The 18,203-nt window shown below is 43.7% G+C and overlaps 1 protein-coding gene and 1 long non-coding RNA gene across 4 annotated transcripts in view; one reads left to right on the forward strand and one right to left on the reverse strand.

Annotated features, from left to right (window-relative positions):
• Positions 1-18,203, forward strand: part of ARHGAP25 (Rho GTPase activating protein 25) — an 86,878-nt gene that overhangs the window by 15,464 nt on the left and 53,211 nt on the right. The window lies entirely within an intron of this gene.
• Positions 96-14,641, reverse strand: LOC116764448. 2 transcript variants are annotated; one of them, XR_004352886.1, is made up of 5 exons: positions 14,321-14,641; positions 13,779-13,818; positions 2,267-2,348; positions 1,707-1,866; positions 96-806 (listed from the first exon to the last, which is right to left on the reverse strand). It is a non-coding gene; the product is annotated as an uncharacterized LOC116764448 (long non-coding RNA). The 2 variants fall into 2 exon arrangements; XR_004352885.1 differs by having other exon boundaries at positions 1,707-2,348.

The following is an 18,203-nucleotide window of genomic DNA, read 5'->3' on the forward strand; positions in this document are numbered from 1 at the left end:
GTACGCGGGCCTCTCACTGCTGCAGCCTCCCTCTCCCGCTGCGGAGCACAGACGCCGGATGCGCAGGCTCAGCGGCCATGGCTCACGGTCCCAGCTGCTCCGCGGCATGTGGGATCTTCTCGGACCGGGACACGAATACGTGTCCCCTGCATCGGCAGGCGGACTCTCAACCACTGCGCCACCAGGGAAGCCCTGCCTCCCCCTCTTTAACTGGATATTGGTTAGCGCTAGGGTTAGGGTTAGGGTATCCAGGGAGCTCCTAAGAGGCGCAAAGCAGCTTTTCTCAGGAAATGGAAATATTAAAGTTGTACATCAGTGTGGTCAGCTAGTCTGGGTGGGTAGCTAAGATGAAGAGCGAGGGGGAGCAATGGAGAGGAGAAAGGAGGAAAGACAGAGGGTGGGAGAGGGACCCAGCAAAGGCAGAGGGAGGGAAAGAGGGTGCAGCAGGTGAGGTGAGTGGAAGACAGGTCTTGCTGTAGGGGAGGATGCCCTTCAAAGCCCTGCAGGTTGGCTTTCAACAACCAGCAGTCAAACTGAACTCATCAGCTACGGATTCAGAAAGTTATCCTGCTCTCAATTAGGGATGACAAAACCGGCTATGCTTGTAACCCTGGACTATTTCGCTGAAACGTCCTTCGACCTTTCCTTTCTTTGGAGAGACTGAAAAACTCACACCAAGATTTCTCAGACTCCCTCGTAGCCAGGATTCTAGAAATAGATGACGTTCTGCCGGGTCAGTTCACTGGTATGCGATCTGGACCGTAGAAGTGAAGGGCAGGCATCTCCCTGTGTCTCCTTGGTTATTGCTGGCAAACAAGATGGGAACCCGTGAGGCTCCTGGGCATTGCAGCTCCAGCACCCACTCTGTGGGGTCTCCGGCATGGGGGGCAGTGGCGGCAGCCTCTGCGGGGGGACCTTACTTGTGGAATTTCCCCAGAGGTGATCTGTCTCTGAGGGGATCAGGTCTGTTTTGCCCTGGTGCCTGAAGTCTGCTCTTTGAGCTCCTCCAAATATTCGATAAACGCTTAAATCCTTAAAAGGCAATTCCTACTTCCCAAACTGAACTTGGATGGGTAAGTTTTCATATGTCACCATTGCAGTTTGCACACAACCCTTATCATCTTCTACTCCCAGAATGGTACATTCCACAGACTCCTCCACCAAATGCATCTCCACAGTCCCTGGTGCCATTGACTCCCCAGTAGCCAATAGCAAACCAGAGCCCTCAGGGCAATCCTGCCGTTCAAATATTTACAAGAAATTCACCGACAAACAGGAAAATCTACAATAACAAACAGGAAATCTACCTCCTACAATAACCCCAGCTAGCCTTCTGTGAGTCCTTCAAAGAGACAGAGTCATCACCCAGTGGCCTTTCATTTCTAGGTTCTCTCTCCACACACCCCCTGTATCGTCCACTCCTAAAGTGGCCAAGATCTTCTCAGTGCTGGTGCTTGGGTGTGCGACCTGGGCAACCACGCAGGGTCCCCGCACTTGGTTAGAGGCTCTTGAAAGTCTTAATTATTTTTGAACAAGGAGCCCCACATTTTTACTTTGTACTGGGGGCCACAAATTATAGAGTCAACCTTGATGTTTTCCTACCTTGTGTCCCAAGAATGGGGTGATTGTTGAGCCTGACCTTGACCTCTTGACCAGGACCCCTTCCTTCCCCAAGGAGAGCACATCAGTCCTACTAATTCTCTTACCTGTATCTCAGATCCACCCTCTTGTCTTATCTCCAGATTACTACGAGCTTCTTAACCATTATCCAGCCTCCAGTTTTCACGGTCCTTAACTTATTCTCCCCGAGCTCCCCGGTGCCTGCATGTGTTGACAGTTTCATCTATCAGAGCCATCTCCCCAGGGCTCAAGAGAATCACATGAAGATGGCATCAGGTTCTTGAGCTGAACCTTCCCTACCCCTCCTCTAAATCATTGGTTCTCAAACTTGGCTGCTAAATTCCAACTAGCAGAGACACTGATGTAAGTGGCAAGGGGTCCCATCTTGGTATCTGGCGAAGTTTGGGTTCTGCTGCTGTGGGTGTGGCCAACTGACACTATTTCACCAGCTCTAAGCATGAATTGCTTGTGGGGTAGCCTAGAAGGACTTATTTTTGGCATAACACTGTAGACTCCGAAATCTAAAGACAAATTCTCTTTCCATGTTTTTCATCTCTTCACAGTGTCTCATTCCAGCCCCAAAGGGATTGAGAGATGTTCATCCCCATTCAGAGCCCAGAGACAGGGTAGTGCTTGTAATACTCACTCGGTGAGGTGGGGATGTCGGCTTAATCCCAACCGGTCTCCTCACTCCCAACTCAAGCCTCACTGCCAGCCTGCCAGCGACTCTGGCCAGAAAGCACAGGGGGATGAGAAAAAACTCAGGTGTGTAAAACAGGAACCCAGAATTAAGGGTGAAAAGAGAAGGTGGGGATACACAGCATAGATAAATATGTCTAAGGAGCCATACAGACATTTGGCACGTTCTAGAGGACAGTAAAGGGCTTATTATCCTCCAATTGGCGTAGATTTTCTCTTCCTTCTCTCTTGCCTACCCCTGATCTTTTCCCTTTCTGTTCCAAATGGCTTCAGAGTGGCTTGGACAGGAAAGGGCTTATTATCCTCCAATTGGCATAGATTTTCTCTTCCTTCTCTCTTGCCTACCCCTGATCTTTTCCCTTTCTGTTCCAAATGGCTTCAGAGTGGCTTGTCATCATACATGTATTACCCAACAAACATGTCTGTCAGGCCTGTATCCAGTGTTCTTTCCTCTGTGTCCTGGACTGGCTTCAGTAAATGCACAACCCTCCCAAGATTGTATGAAAAATTATATGTGTACGTGCAGACTCTCAAAAGGGTCTATACAAAGGCTAAGACCACTGTTTTACGTTTCCAAGCAACAAACCACTCCCCGCACCCCACCCCCAGTAAGGAACCCTGTGATAATTAGACACAGTGTGGTGGGCAATGGGTCCATCCTCTGTCCTGTCCAAGGGTATTTTCTGGGTGTCGTGTGTAAGAGAGTGGAGGGAGAGAAAGCTGAGTAGAGGGAAAGTGCTACATGATTCTCTAGTCTACAGCCTTTCCTGGCCCACTGTTCCTGGCCTGGGACAATACATGGGTGACAACTAACTGGGAAATTCTTAGAATTGCTTCTTGTTTCTGACCTGCTGGTCCCGGCATTCTGGACCGCATTCTGGTCCTTGATGTGTAAGCTAAAGCTGACTATGGCCACCAGAGGGCAGCACACTCAGACGCGGCTGGGTCAGGCCTGTCGGTCCACCTGGACCTTTGGAGCTGCCTTGGGCAACTGAGCAGGTTCAAGGTCGCCCTGCCATTTCATTAGCTTCAAAATAACGTGACCTTATGCTGTAGATGACTGATTTTGGCCCCCACTGACTGTGTTGGGACAGGGATTTACTGTACTTTCCGTTATCTCACTCGGTCCTTATAAACTTCAGGTGGCAAAATTACCCTTCATATCCTGACAGCTCTAAGGGGGTAAAACTTGGGACTGACATAAGTAAGCAAAACTTATTAAAGTTCATGGAATCAGCTATGCAAACTGGGGAACATAAGTTACGGTTCTATTTGTTTTGTAGTTGCATAACAACCGCAAACTGTTCTTCAAGGTAAAAAGGGAAGAAAAGGGAGATTATGAATTCCATTTCAAGGAGAGACCTGCCATTTCTGCTTCCAAGAGACCCGTGGCCCACGGTCATTTATTTAATGGTAGGCTTCTAGAGGGTAGGTGGCCTTATCATCCCTTTACAGATACATTTAATAGCCTCTTTGGGGCTGTTTTCCCAGCTCCCCCTCTTGGCTTCCAACCCATCTCCATGGGTGGACACAGGCTTGGCCTTTGCAAGCCTGTCCTTGGACAGAGCTGACTCAAGCTTGCAACTAGCTTGTTTTCTCACAGCCTGAGGTTCACAGAGAACGGGCATTTAGAACTGAGCCTTGCAAATCGTAGGACACTAAGAGGAAGGGCCTTGAACTCTAAGAGCTCAAAACTTGCAAAATCTACCTTGATTTCTAATCATCCTGAGCCAGGATCTTTTCCCCAAAGTTATCTTAGTTTTTTGAAGAATATTTTCTTTTTAAAAAATTATACACACATGCACATACATCATTATGTTTATACATGTATGTGTGTGTCCATACTTACATCAGGGTTTCTCAGCCTCAACACTGTTGTCATTTTGGGCCAGACAACAGTTTGCTGTGGCAGCTGCCCTGTGCACGGTAGGGTATTTAGCAGCAACCTTGGACTTCTCCACCTCATGGCAGTAGCAACCCTCCTAGTTGTGACAACCAAAATATCTCTAGACATTGCCAAATATCCCTTGGGGGTCAAAATGTCCCCAGTTAAGAACAATTGGTTGATCTAATTATTGGTCCATGTATGTATGTATGTATGTGTTGATCTATCTATCTAAGTATCTGTTATCTATCTGTATTAAACCAGCTTGATTCAGAGTCTGTTTTTTTCAGCCAAAAAAAAAGTCTGGTAAGACAATGATCAAACATGCACTATGTAGACTGCTCAAATATGAACACAGCAAGTTAGCAGCAGAACCAGGCCTGGATAATTAAGTCTCCTGAACACTACCCAGTGGGCTTTCTACTACTTCCCACCAAAGAACTCCTTTTCAGGGTATTTAACACCACCAACTTACCTATCATTGTGCTTTCCCTTGTACTAAAACCCGGAAGAACTGGAATTCAGAGACCGTGTTGATGGGAGGAAACACCCCTGGCCGGGTTCCCTTATTAGTCTGAGACACCTAAATTAGTCATCTGGGTGAGGATCATGGTCAGACTTTCTTCGCAGGAGTGTGGGCTCGTTGCTGGGGACAGCATGCCATGAGGTGGGACAGCATGCCATGAGGTAGGCCAGCCTTTGAAGGGGTACCATCCGCCCTCCCTGCTTTCTTACCATCTGGGGAGATTTAGCTTAATATTTTGGTCTTCCCTACATTTCCATGTTTTTTTGAGGCCACTCACCTAATCCAAGTCACTGTGGCATGGTAGAAGTCACTTTCCTTTTTTCCATTCAGAACTTCTAACAAACAACCCAATCCAAAAATGGGCAGAAGACATAAATAGACATTTCTCCAAAGAAGATACACAGATTGCCAACAAACACATGAAAGGATGCTCAACATCACTGCTTAGAGAAATGAAAATTAATACTACAAGGAGGTATCACCTCACACCAGTCAGAATGGCCATCATCAAAAAATCTGCAAACAATAAGTGCTGACGAGGGTGTGGAGAAAAGGGAACACTCTTGCACTGTTGGTGGGAATGTAAATTGATACAGCCACTATGGAGAACAGTAAGGAGGTTCCTCCAAAAACTAAAAATAGAGCTACCATACGACCCAGCAATGCCACTACTAGGCATAAACCCTGAGAAAACCATAATTCAAAAAGAGTCACGTACCACAATGTTCCTTGCAGCACTATTTACAATAGCCACGACATGGACGCATCCTAAATGTCCATCGACAGATGAATGGATAAAGAAGATGTAGCACATATATACAATGGAATATTACTCAGCCATATAAAGAAACGAAATTGAGTTATTTGTAGTGAGGTAGATAGACCTAGAGTCTGTCATACAGAATGAAGTAAGTCAGAAAGAGAAAAACAAATACCGTATGCTAACACATATATATGGAATCTAAAAGAAAAAAATGGTTCTTAAGAATCTAGGGGCAGGACAGGAATAAAGACGCAGATGTAGAGAATGGACTTGAGGACGTGGGGAGGGGGAAGGGTATGCTGAGACAAAGTGAGAGAGTGGCATGGACTTATATACACTACCAAACGTAAAATAGATAGCTAGTGGGAAGCAGCCGCATAGCACAGGGAGATCAACTCGGTGCTTTGTGACCACCTAGAGGGGTGGAATAGGGAGGGTGGGAGGGAGATGCAAGAGGGAGGAGATATGGGGATGTATGTGTATAGCTGATTCACTTTGTTGTAGGGCAGAGGCTAGCACACCACTGTAAAGCAATTATACTCCAATAAAGATGTTAAAAAAAAGAGAAAGAAAGTCAGCATTTGATATTCAAAAAAAAAGAAAGAACTTATATTAGCTATGGAAACTTTTGAAGGTCAGGAGGAAGTGAGAATGTCAGGTGGTTCTGTGTAACAAACATGCAACAAATGAGGGCAGATGAAAAACTTGTTTTGAAATTGACATCTAGTAAAATGTATTTACTTTGGTCTGCAGTTGTATGAGTTTTGGCAAATGCCCAGAGTCATGTGATAACCAACACAATCGAGATATAGACAGGTCCAAGCACCGTCTCTTTTTAGCCAACCCCTCTTGGCCAACCCTGGGCAAACCCTCATCTGTTCTCCATCCCTATAGTTTTACTTTGTCCTAAATATCGTATAAATGGAATTGTATAGGATTTCTTTTAGACAGCAGAATGCATTTGAGATTCATCCATGCTCCTGCTTGTATCAATAGTTTCGTCCTTTTTATTGCTGAGTGCTATTCTATTGTATGGATGTGGCCATTCATCAGTTGAAAGACACTGGGTTTGCTTCTGATTTTTAGAAGTTAGAATCACGTGCTATAAATATGTGCTTACAGGTTTTGGTGTGAATATAATGTCTCATTTCTCTTTGGTAAATTTTGAGTAGTGAGACCGCTGGGTCATATTGTAAGTGAATGCTTAACTTTGTAAGAAACTGTCACATTATTTCCCAAAGTAGCTGTACCATTTTGTATTCCCACCAGCCGTGTTTGAAAGTTCCGGTTGCTTCTCATCCTTACCAGTCCTTAGTACTGTTAGTTTGTCTTTAAATTTTATTTCAGTCACTCTAATATGATTGTAAAGGTATCTCATTGTGGTTTTACTTAATGGTTTCCTGATAGTTGATGATGTTTGGCATCTTTTCATTTAGTGAAGTATCTGTTCAATAGTTTGCCCATTTAAAAAATTGGTTTGTTTGTTTACTTATAGTTGAGTTTTAAGAATTCTTTTTATATTCTGGGTACAATTCCTTTGTCAGATATGTGGTTTGCAAATATTTTTTCCCAATCTGTGGCTTGCTTTTCATTCTCTCAGTGCCTTTCAAAGAGCAAAGGTTTTAATTCTGACAAAAACCAATATCAACTTTTTCTCTTATAGATAGTGCTTTCGGTGTCAAGAGTAGTTTGTAATAATCCCAACCCAGGACAATCCATGGATATCAAATATGTTTTGTAAATTTTATAGACTCTCTGAGTCTCTCATTCAGCTCCTGCCTGCAATGGTTTGCAAACATTTTCTTTCATATTTCCTCTCCAGCCCTGCCCACGTGAACACACCCACACACTTAAGCGTTACAAACACAGATTTCCTGTGCCACTCCGAACCCTCGGCCCTCCCTTTCCAGGCCTCCTCCCGGAGATCACAGAAGTCACATTTTCCAAAGTATTTTTTATCATGCAGGGGAAAGTGCTGGAGATTGGAATGGTCAGTGCTATTTTTATGGCCAAACACTCCAGAATGTCATTGTGAAGCCTCTTTCTCAAAATTATGCAAGTAGAAATGGCATTATGGAAATTCATCCCCCAACATACATCCATCCCTCGTATAACAAAACTCACACTGTATATCAATGGGATTTAACGTTCAAGTGAATTAATTAGCTATGTTTGCCTATTCGTATTTTGAAATATCTTTCAATATATTCAAAGGAACAGATGTTTTCTGGGGCTATTTTTAAGTCTGAGTACAGCTTCCTTCCACTTCTCTTAGGTTGGATTTGAAGTCCTCACATTTCACAGTTGATACAATTAAGGAAATGCCAGAAAAGTGAAGGAGAGAGGGGAAGGGCGGAGATAAGGAGTTGAAGGAGAAAAATGTATGATCCATTTTTGAGCACACGAATAAATCCTTTCTTCCATGTTTTAAATTCCACATTAAGAGGTTTACTACTTCTTTCCTGATTGTACCCCATGCAAGTTCATTATAAAACATGTCGGTTATTGTATCTCCATTTAGTGCATACACTGAGTTGAGTGAAATGATTCCCTTTCAACAAAACCTCATGAAAACATAAGTGATTTTTCACCTTGAAAAGGTCTTTTATGCTATAAGATGCGCCAGACCAGTGGGACTTGGAAGTGGGGCAAATCCTGCCTGTCACGGTATCAATCACCGAGTCACCCATGCATGGTTCCCCATCTTCCGCTTCCTGTTTGTCCATCTGGGCTTCCTGCTTCTTCAGGTTCTGCACCTACGACTTCAAGGCTTAGTTTGTCTTTCAGTGGCCATCGGCTAAAAGCAAACAAATGGATAAAGGAAAAAGAAAGAAGAATGATGTTCTTTTAGATCATCATTATCATAGATCTTCTGTGGGCACCAAGTGATGTGGTGCAGAGGCTGGGAGGACTGTCAAGGGGTGGCCAGCCACAGAGAGAAGGATCAGGGCGAAGGTCTGTGTCTGCCTGTCGAAGAAGCCCACACTTCAGACAGATGCTTTCAGAAGAAATCCTAACATTTTTTTGAGGACCTTGGGCGATAATAGGGAAAACCCCTAGAGCATTTTTTTCAGACAGCTGATAAAGTTTGACAGCTTTGAAGAGGAAACAGAACTGCAGGATGTCAGCGGCAGAGTCACAGGGGAAATTCTGCCTCCTGCGAAGCCTCACTCAAGTACCGTGAAGCATAGCCTGAAATGGATAGAAATGCTGGTAAATAATAATATTTTATGAAGAAGTAAAATCTCAGTGATTTTCCCACATCAGTAGCTCTAAGCAAGACCTTGACATTGATTTTTTTTTTTCTATTGGGTTAAGTTTCATGAATTTTAGAATGATTTCTTCTGTGAATCCTCAAAAAAATTTCAAAGGAATTGTAAAATGTCACAGCAATGGAAATGTTAACACATTCCACAGCTCTTGAGTATATGCCATAGTAGAAGTGTCAGAAATTTTCTGTTGTGTCATTTTGTGTTTCTTTGAAACTCTCACCTTCATCACTTTTCCTTACACAGCTAAACACCAAACACTTGGCCTTGCTCCTAAGAACTTTTTCTTGAAGTTTTCTTGAAGAGTTTTTCAGTAGTTGAATTTTCAGCAACATAGAGCATTCTTTCAGCTACCTCTCATTGGTTTGAGATAGACACTCCTTACCACCTAAGAAAGTATTCTATTCTTGATAATTAATTTTGCAATATCAATCGATATTGAAATTCATCAAATGTAAATTCACAATGTTTTGAAAACATATGGCTTTTCAATTCTTTTACCTATTGCTGTAATAAACCATTGAATAGTTTTCCTAACATTGAAATATCCTCATTCTTGGAGTATTCTAGACACTTGGGCTACCTGAGTGGAAAAACAGGCAAATCTCTCACTCTGTGAAGTTTATGATCTATTTTAAATGGTCTTTATAAAATGAGTGAGGAATTGGCCGTTGTACAGCAATTACCACAATTCAGTTTTAGAAGACTTTCATCTTTCCAGAAAGTTCCCTCCTGCCCATTTGCGGCCAATCTCTACTTTTACCCTCAGCTCCAGGCAACCTCCCATCTGCTTTCTGTCTCTATAATGTTGACTTTTCCGGGTACTCTTCTTCCATGGATTTGCAGTATGCTGTCTTTTGCATTCAGTGTCTTTCACTTGCATACGGTTCTTGAGGGTTACTTCATTCCTTTTTATTTGGGGGCAGTGTTGCGTTGCACAGCTATGCACTTTGTGTTCATCCATCCAGCAGCTGATGGACTCTAGATCGTTTCCAGTTTGACCATTATGAATAACACTGCTGGAAACACTTGCATACAAGAAATCTGTGGACGTGTGCTTTCACTTCTCGTGAGGAGATTCCTAGAAGTGGAATTGCTGGGTGGCATGGTAAGCGTACCTGTAACTTTTTAAGAAGCATTCAGTTTAGGGAGTGAGGCTCTGTTCATGGAGAATTTCTTTCTTTTTCTCCTTGGCGAAGCCCCAGGTCAGTTGGAAAAGTCTTCCCTGCTCTCACTGGTTCAATGGCCCAGGTTAGGAGATAGCAAGACAGGCCCTCCCACCCCTTGCTTTGCTGGCGGGACTTTCAGCCCCTGGGGTAAGCTGGAGATAGCACAGCATGCCCAGCCAGGCCTTTGTGCTCTGGGGGCCTCCCTCCGTTCCCCACATCGAGTGCTGCTGGCCCCCTCTAGGAGGTGGTGCAGATTCTTTGCGGGACCATCCCACTCTCGTGGACAATTTCTCCTCCACAGACACTGAACTGTGGGTTGGTCGGCTCTTTCAGTTTGGTCCTGCCTAGCCTCCAGCTCACAGAAATCCTCCTCTCCACAAATAGCTCACAGACAGCATGCTTCCTTACTTTTACTTTCATTTCCCATTTCCCATTGTTATCACTGAAGTCATTCTCTGGTCATTTTGATGGAAATTTGGAAATGGGGCTGTTACACCATGGGGTCAAACCGTCCAGAATTTCAGGGGCTCCTTCCTTCCTGGGCTCCCCCAGAGCACCCCCTTGTGCTCCCTCAAGCCTTTCTGCTGACTCTTCTCTTTCCCCAAGCCCTGCCCTTTCTCAGCCCCAAAGAACTTGTTATGGTTCTATGGTTTCTGTGATGTCTGGGCTGACCCTCCAAACTATACTGATCTCCCTCCCTCGCTGAGCACATTCTCGCTTATTTTCTTTCCTAAATAATGAGTCTGCTCTGCTCGCCTTTTCTCTAATTCGACACTCTGAGCACATTATGGTATTAGTAGAAACTGCTCATATACAAAGAGTAGAAGAATTTGGGGTCTAGAAGGACCTTAGCAAACATCCTGTTCAACAACCTCTTTTTATATATGCAGAAACTAAGATCTGCAAAAATTATTCTTGTAAATGACAATAATAATAAGCAAACCTATACCTACTGTATATTTCATAAAGGACATTTATATATTGTATCCTGCTGGTAAGTAATCCCATCAGGCAGGGAAGGGTGATTTGCCCAAGAGAGCATAGCTAGCTTCTGAAATGCTCTATTTGAAAACTTTTGGAATTCACTTTGGTTTAGATTACGAAAATTCTTCCTAACGTTGGGACTGATTCCTCTCAGTCAGTTCTTTCTTGACTCATGTTAAGTTTTACATTTTTTAATTTAGGAGACAGCCTGTAGATCATTGAAGAAAAAGCTGACGTAGAGATTTTACAAATAACTTTTGTTCCCTTTACGAAAAAATGACAGCATGAGAAGACATAAAAATTACCCACAATCCCACCTATCAGGAAAATAACCTATAACCCTACACCAGTCTGGTGTGAATCTTGCATTATGTTTTTCTGTGCTATACCACACATGTATTTATGACTTTCTTACACTATAGTGTGTGTGTGTGTATTTTTAACAAAATGGAGTCATCCTGTGTATATTGGAGGAAGCAGTTTTTAACCTAACTACATAAATTCAATGTTTTCCATGTCATTATTATTTTTTTTTCCACGTCATTATAACTCAGGAAAGCATCAACTTTAATGGTATATAGTATTTTACTTTATGAGTATACCATACTTCGTTCAACTGATTCCATGTTGTTGGACATTTACTTGTTTACATTTTTCAAGCAACAATGCTGCAGTGAATACCTTTGTAAATAAATTTAAGATACATTCATTATTATCTCAACTAAATTAGTAGAAGGCTTCTTGGTCAAAAAGGCATGGATGTATTTGCAGATATTGGTATGTAAAGCCTGGTTTAAAGTTAGAGAGATGGGGCTTCCCTGGTGGCGCAGTGGTTGAGAGTCCGCCTGCCGATGCAGGGGACACGGTTTATGCCCCGGTCCAGGAAGATCCCACATGCCGCGGAGCGGCTGGGCCTGTGAGCCATGGCCGCCGAGCCTGCGCGTCCAGAGCCTGTGCTCCGCAACGGGAGAGGCCACAACAGTGAGAGGCCCGGGTACCGCAAAAACAAAACAAAACAAACAAACAAACAAAAAGCTGGAGAGATGCATCCAGAAAGATGATGGGGTCTGTAATATTTGGGAGCTAAGATATCACCCCAGAATAAATCAATCACGCAGCCTGTTTAATTGTCAGCCCTTGAGTAATAGTTACAGTGGCTTTTGTCTTTGTACCTCCTACCCTGTATTATTACTGGGACTTCTCAGGGGATCTTCTTTAGCCTAATACCGAAATTCACACTCTAACCAGGACGTGTCAAACCATCTGTGTTTGATTAAAATCACCAAGATTATGTCTTTTGCCAAATTCATTTTTCTTAATCAATTACATAAATGTATCACTACAGACCTGTGACCTTGATATGGAACTGGATTCTTGCCTGAGTTGGCAAATTAAGTTAGACATGTTGCACATTAAAAACAGGATTACAGCACAAAATATTGGCTGAAAGATGTTTGATAGGTCAATCAAAAAAATTCAGAGTTGAAAAATTTTTTTTTTAATTTAGAGTTGGAAAAGCATTCAGGATGGTTTATTTCCATCCTTTTATTTTACAAATGAAGAAATGAAGACTCAGAAAGGCCCTGAGAGTTACACAGCTGGTTTGTGTCTGAGCTGGAACTTGAATCTGGGTCTCTTGATGCCCAGTCAGATACGCCTTCCACTGCTCTAGGCTGCCTGCCTGCCTGCTTGCTACAGGGCTGGAGGGGAGACTATCATCCAGTGTTGGCCATCTACCAGGCCCCAATAGCCTATGAACCAGCGCTTCCGCCAACTTTGTCATTGTAAACGCTGATAATCAGTCATTCTATTCTTTCCATTGATCTTGAACTAGGCCTCTGATGTCCCAGACGTTACTTCCGGTCAGAAGGAATTGTCTAGCAAGTCTCTTTGCCTTCCTTGCAACAGCTGTTTTTTTAAGCTCCTTCTGTGACCCTGGGGAATTATATGTGTGTGTGTGTGTGTGTGTGTGTGTGTGTGCGTGCGCGTGTGCGCGTCTGTGTGTGTGTACATGTACACAGACAGACCATCACCACCATTAACAGTTTGAGTAAAAGCTGACTTTACAGGAAATATTATCCATAACTGGAAGCATCAGGAGTCCCTCAGTTCTTCCCCTTCATTAACTGATAAAGTGACAGTGCGGGGGCAACGGAGGGGCTGGATCTGTCCGGGGCGGGGGAATGTGTACGTGTGTGGTAGAACATCTGTGTAACATCACTTCACTGTGCTCAGAGGAATAACTAACAGGTCTGGAAATGCAGGCCTGGGAAAACCAGCAAGTTGAAGTTCAGGGCAATAGCTGATGTGTGAAAAAATCTTAAGCCTAAAAGAATTTATTTTTTAAGGCCTAGTAGAATCTTGAAAAAGATTTTTTATTATACATACATTTCAAACACCAACATAGAGAATAAATATAATGAAATGCCATGTATATCCATTACTGAAATTCAAAATTATGAAGAATTTGTCACATCTGCTTTATTCCTTTGTTTCTCTTTTCTTTGCTGAGATATTTTAAAGCCAATCCCAGACACTGTGTAATTTTATTCCCCATGCTTAAGTATGCATCTTTGAAAATATGGGCATTCTATTTCCTAATCACACCTATGAAACTAATTAATAATTTATGCGTGTCCTCTGTCCTCCATCCATAATCTAATGGCCTCCATTTTTAATAGAATCTTTTATCAGATTGTAGAAAAATGATACAGATGAACTTCTTTGCAAAGCAGAAATAGAGACATAGACGTAGCGAACAAACATGGATAATAAGGCAGGGAGCGGGGTGGGATGAATTGGGAGGTTGGGATTGACATATATACACTATTATGTATAAAATAGATAACTAATGAGAACCTACTGTATAGCACAGGGGACTCTACTTGGTGTTCTGTGGTGACCTAAAGGGGAAGGAAATCCAAAAATGAGTGGAGATATATATATATATATATAGCTGATTCATTTTACTGTACAGCAGAAAGCAATGCAACATTGTAAAGCAACTATACTCCAATAAAAATTAATAAAAAAAGAATCTTTTTATCAGATTGTAGAGTAAGAGAAACCTATTATGACTTGTATGCCAGGCCCATTCCACTGCAACAACTGTTCATTGTTCACACTCTTATTAGAACTGTACGGTTAACAATCACTATTCCCGAGGACCAGAGAGGGCCTCGGGAACAGACTGGAGTGACATCTGTAGGCTGGTTAATAGCTTGTAGCTTCATCAAGGCCCAGTGCTTGACTATCGGGGCCAGCCCTTAGGCAATGGCCTGGTTGGGTCACTGCTGTGAGTTACTAGAGCCACAGATTTTAGTTGGACTTATAAAATATAAATACTTCAAGCATTCTAATGCACTACATATTTATGAATGCTAGTGACTAAGCAAAACCCCTTACCTGGAGCAAATGACTGGCTTTGACAGTGGAAGGGTCAATAGTTCTTCTAGCTTACTGTGTTAATGATGCAAAGTCCTTCCTTCCATCCATATCTGGGAAGCCAGTTAGCTTGGATACAGTTACGGGGCCACAGTGTGGACCTCGGGGTGTGTGCGCCACCCGATTGCCAAATCTCCACTACACCATGTGCTGAGGAAGAGGCAGTTCCAAGCAGTGTTTAGTCGGAAGCACTCACAATTCTGCATGCTTCTTGTTTTTATGCTTGGCTTCCTGTTATGCAAAGATAGGCCGAGGGGGCTGGTGAAGTGTTGCAATGGATGGAGACACAGGCCCACAAGAGACAACTGCTCTCCACATTCCCGAGACACGCAAGCTCCAGAATGAACACCAGAAGGGCGGCCCTGGAAAGGCAGCCTAGTCAGGTGGATTCACAGTGTAGAACTTGCAAGCCTCAAGAAGAAACAGAAAGCCAGCTCTCTCTCTCTTCTTCATATGCTACAGAGACCGCATTTTTGCTTCTTCCTGCAAAAGACGTAGCTACGTGTGCTAAATCCCTTTGTGAAGCAGAGTTTGCTTTTTTACACTGAAAGGCTCACTTGTCAAACAATAAATTTCTATGAGCTATAGAACATGGGGAAATTAAACCTGCTCAGTTCCTGGGTCTGGAGACAGGTATTCAGGGAACAACTTTAGGTATTTCTTTGAATTAGGTTGTGTAAATGTGTCTCAGGGCAAGCGGCCTGGGAAGGCCCGTGTGACTGAATTCTGGATGCACAGAGAAAGCCCCTTGGCTGTCCTCAGTCTCACATCTCATTACCTTTTGGGGGGTTGGGGGTGGAGCAAAGTTTTTTAAGCCCAAGTTAAAAAAGAAACTGAGAATTAAAAAAAAAATCCAGGAGAGTAATCACAGGATAAATTTATCCTGAAGTCTAAATGCCAGGTTTTGAGAGTGGAAAGATTTTTAAATTTCCCCACCCCCCTGAATGGTGGGTGTTTCAAAGAAGAGGTCAGTTTGCCTTTGACAAGGAAAAGAGAAAAGAGGTAAAGAAAGTGGGCCTGGAGGTTCTGAAGTTAAAAGACTTAATTTTCTTCTAGGAGGGCTGTCTTCCCACAGTCTGATAACTAGACAGGCTGATGGTCTGCAAGTGTGTTGGGGGTGTGTGTGGATGTGGGTGTGAGTGTGTGCATGTGGGTGCGTGTGTGTGAGAGTGTGCGTGTGGGTGCATGTGGGTGAGTGTGGTGTGCGAGTGTGTGGGTGAGAGTGTGTGCGTGTGTGAGTGAGTGAGTGTGTGTGGGGGTTAGTGTGTGTATGAGTGTGTGTGGGGGGTGAGTGTATGAGTGTGTGGGGGTGAGTGTGTGGGTGTGGGTGTGAGTGTGTGTCGGGTGTACACAATGGTGTTTGGACCCCTACTGACCATCTCCAGGGAGGCAGCCATGCGGGGGCCTGCTGTTTCCCACGGCTTCCAGGGCTGCCTCTTCAGCAAGTGTGGGGGGCCCTCTGTGAGCTGCCCTGTGGGCCGAGTGCTGGGCCTCCCTCGGGTTGGTTCCGTGCTCCTCTCTCCCACGCCTCAGCCCCACTGGGCTTCGGTCAGGATCCTTAGGTCTCTTCAAAGGAGCTTGTGCAGAGAACCAGTAAGTCGTGGCAGGACCAGTAGTAATATGTCCATTTCCCTGACGGGGTGTTAGGACAGCCTCAGGGCTGGGCTGGAGGCTTCAGTGTTACTTCCCTATCACTCTTTCATCAAGGCCTGCCGAGCCTTGCAGAGCTTAGGATGGAAGGAAAAAGTAGCACAAAGTGGTTTATGCGTAACATTGCGGCAGAATGGGTGGAGGCCGAGGCTGGTGTCTCCGTGATGGGGATAGTGGCCCGTCCCCTTTTCATCTCACCCTTACTGTCTAACCCTGTGAATTATTACACGTGATTCTCAGTCTAGGCACCTCTCTTTACCACTAGAGTATGTGCCTCTCTATGGGCTGTGTGGCCTAGGTATGGATATTGGGCTTTGAAATTAGATTTCTAGCCGTGTACCTGGGCAAATCACTTCAGTTCTGTGAGCTCCAGTTCCTGGTCTGTAAGATAGAGCTTACCATGAAGAGGTAGGGTGAGCCTTCAACCAGGATGCCTTGATAGATAAGTGTGCTTGCGTGGTGTCTAGCGCAGGTAAGACCTCATTAAATACGTCACTGTTGGTGGGGATCATTATTACATCGGGGATTCTATCTTCCCTGGCTGCTCTGCTTGCATGGGCTCAAGTGAACACATCTAGAAATCCCACAAATGGGTAGATCAGTCAACGTTGCAATGTAATGTTGCAAATGTAAAATGCTTCAAGGTGACTCACATTTCTCTCTAAAATGTTTATTTTATTCACTCAAGAAACATTTATTGAGAACCTTCAATTGGCCAAATGCTCTTCTAGAAGGTGTGGTTTGATTGGTGAAAAAAATTTATAAAAATCCCTGCCCCTGGGAACCTATTTTCTGATACCTGAGCCTCCGTCTTTTCACGTTTCATGGTTTGTGATTGATTATGAATCTCCTTCTTTATACAAGGAGAACATGACAGAGCTCTGGCCCATTGAGAACTAGGGCTGGGATGGAGGCAGCTATTGGCAGCAGGGTGCAGTAGAATGCATTTTTGTGTGCCAGGGTGCAGAGCAAATATTTGAAGCCTCACAATCTCGAGTTCACTAATTTAGAGAGCTTCCTCTATTTTTTAAACTCTGCACATTACCTAGCACCACGCCCTGCACATAAGAAATGCCCAAGAAATTTTTCTGATTGGTTAATTTAAAGGATATGAATTTCTTTGTTGTAGAGAATCCATCCTATGAATTTTCTATTTGAACTTTATTCAACATAAACGCACACACACACGTACACTTTCTTCCTCTCTTTGTTCCTTCCAATTAACTTTTCTAAGCCAGACACAGTGAGGGTCCTCAGGATACTAAAATGAATAAGACGTGGTCTTTGCCCTCAAGAACCTCTCCATAGCTCTAGCACCTTATAACCTGCAGACATGCGATAAAAGCACAAAGATATTTGTTCCTCACTACTCAGCCATAAAAAAAATGCAATAATGCCATTTGCAGCAACACGGATACAAACTATAGATTATCATACTAAGTGAAGTAAGTGAAAAAGAGAAAGACAAATACTATATGATATCACTTACATGTGGAATCTAAAATAAGGCACAAATGAACATATCTGCAAAACAGAAACAGTCTCACAGACATAGAGAACACACTTGTGGTTGCCATGCGTGAGGTGGGGGGAAGGAGAAGGATGGACTGGGAGTTTGGGGTTAGTACAATAGCTGCAAATTTTTACATTTAGAATGGATATACAATGAGGTCCTACTGTATAGCACAGGGAACTATATTCAATATCTTGTGGTAAACCATAATGGAAAAGAATTGAAAAAGAATGTATATATGCGTAACTGAGTCACTTGCTGTACAGCAGTAATTAGCACAACATTGTAATTCAACTATACGTCAATAAAAAAATAAATTAAGAAAAAAGATATTTATTCCTGAGCCATGGGGCCTTCTGCTCACCTACACAGCCAAATATCATTTTCTGAGAGAGAACACTGAGATCAGAAACTCAAACACTTCTTTGTGGGCTTCCCTGGTGGCGCAGTGGGTGGGAGTCTGCCTGCGGATGCAGGGGACAGGGGTTCGTGCCCCGGTCCGGGAAGATCCCACATGCCGCGGAGCGGCTGGGCCCGTGAGCCATGGCCGCTGAGCCTGCGTGTCCGGAGCCTGTGCTCCGCAATGGGAGAGGCCTCAACAGTGAGAGGCCCGCGTACCAACAAAAAAAACCCCCCCAAAACCCCCACTTCTTTGTAAAGTACCTCTTGCTTCTGAATGGT

The sequence above is a fragment of the Phocoena sinus genome, chromosome 13, assembly GCF_008692025.1.
Source record: "Phocoena sinus isolate mPhoSin1 chromosome 13, mPhoSin1.pri, whole genome shotgun sequence".
Lineage (NCBI taxonomy): Eukaryota > Metazoa > Chordata > Mammalia > Artiodactyla > Phocoenidae > Phocoena > Phocoena sinus.